At 56.8% G+C, this 1,636-nt stretch overlaps 1 long non-coding RNA gene across 1 annotated transcript; it reads left to right on the plus strand.

Moving 5' to 3' along the window:
• Positions 1-565: 565 nt before the first annotated feature.
• Positions 566-1,410, plus strand: LOC306815684. The gene is made up of 3 exons (XR_013777441.1): positions 566-719; positions 1,075-1,139; positions 1,254-1,410. It is a non-coding gene; the product is annotated as an uncharacterized lncRNA (long non-coding RNA).
• The last annotated feature ends 226 nt before the right edge of the window (positions 1,411-1,636 follow it).

Consider the following 1,636-nt stretch of genomic DNA (forward strand, 5'->3'; position numbering starts at 1 on the left):
CTTTGAGACGGGATGCCATCTTCCAAATCTTTCATGTTTTCAGACCATACCAATGAATATGGAAAGTTTGCAATATTTGGGAGATACTTATGTAGAGCAATCCTTAAGTGAGGATTCTTAAATGCCCTGAGCCCGCAGGGCAGGGCAATGATTGCTGATGGTTTGAGCCTGTTCCTAAAGATTCTGTCAGGCTGTTTTAGACACTTGGGGTGAGGGATTCCTTCCATCATGGGCCACTTAGGGTGGGCTGGCGGCAGCCCCAGGGCTGGTGGCAGTGTGTGCAAGGGCTCTTTGTGACACGGTGCAGCATGGTCACCATGGCATGGAACAGGACAGGGTGTCAAAGGGCCCTTTGTGACACGTGGTGATATAAGAGCCAACGGTGACACGGCCACAGCACAGTGCTCAGAGCACGCGACGGGACAGGAGCGGTGCCGTGAGGAGCCCCTGCACAGCGCACTCGTTCCTGTCAGACCCGGAGCTTTTCTGAGAGTTATTCCTGCAGCTGACTTCCCAGCCAGACTGCAGGACTGTTTGTGTCACAGCTTTCCCAAGGCACCTTTCTACAAGGTGCCCTCAAGGCCAGACTGAAATGACAGGCAGATTTCCCAGCTGTTTCCCACTCTTCAAAGTGTTCAGAAGAATGAAAAGGAGAGGCTCTAGAGTCCACCCAGCACAAGAGCCTGAAGAGCCGGAGCCATTTCAGACAATGCAGGATGGTGAGAGGCACAGCTGGGTAAAAGAGCTGATGGCTGCTGCCAGCTTGATCACTTCCTGTCCCATCCCATCCCATCCCATCCCATCCCATCCCATCCCATCCCATCCCATCCCATCCCATCCCATCCCATCCCATCCCATCCCATCCCATCCCATCCCATCCCATCCCATCCCATCCCGTGGGGACATGCCCAGGCACAGGACAGAAGAGGGGCTGGGCAGACACCCCGCAGTGCCCGTGCTCGTGTTCCCCTGGAGCATCCCGGGGCTGTCCCTGCCTGGGGAACGCAGGGCTGGGCTCTGTTCTCCAGCCTCTCCCGCAGCCCCTCAGCTCTGGCTGTGCTCGCTCTTTGCCAGGTGCAGCCATGGACCGCACACACAAGCAGGACCCCACCGGTGGCCGCTTCCGCAGAGCACTGAAGGTACCTGCAGCCATCCCCACCTGGGCTGGGCCTGCTGTCACTGCTCAGCCCAGCACAGCGCTTGGAGCACTCCATGGAACTTGCCTCTCCTCCCTGTCCTTTGTTCTCCTGCAGATGCTGCAGAAGTTTGTGCCGGTGCGACGTAGAAAGACCAGCACAGCAACAGAGGGCACAGCTGAGCCTGACTCCAGCCTGACCGAGCTCCAGGCAGAGCCTGATGTCAGCCCAGATGTGCCTGAGCGCTCAGAAGAGTCTGACACTGTAAGGAGTGATGACACGGTGCAGGCTGACATGGCAGTGATTGAGGATGTGGGCATGACAATTGCTGATACTGGAGAGACTCAGGGCATCACAAACACTGACACCACTCCCACTCTGAGTCACTCTGAGGAACTCATAGTGGATTACTTCAAAGACCGTTGTGCTTCTCAGCACCACTTAAGCAGCCTGTGGCCAAGGCTCCATGCCTCCCAGGACTGTGTGCCCACTCAGGCCAT

The sequence above is a fragment of the Erithacus rubecula genome (genome assembly GCF_903797595.1).
Source record: "Erithacus rubecula genome assembly, contig: scaffold_185_arrow_ctg1, whole genome shotgun sequence".
NCBI classification, from domain to species: Eukaryota; Metazoa; Chordata; class Aves; order Passeriformes; family Muscicapidae; genus Erithacus; species Erithacus rubecula.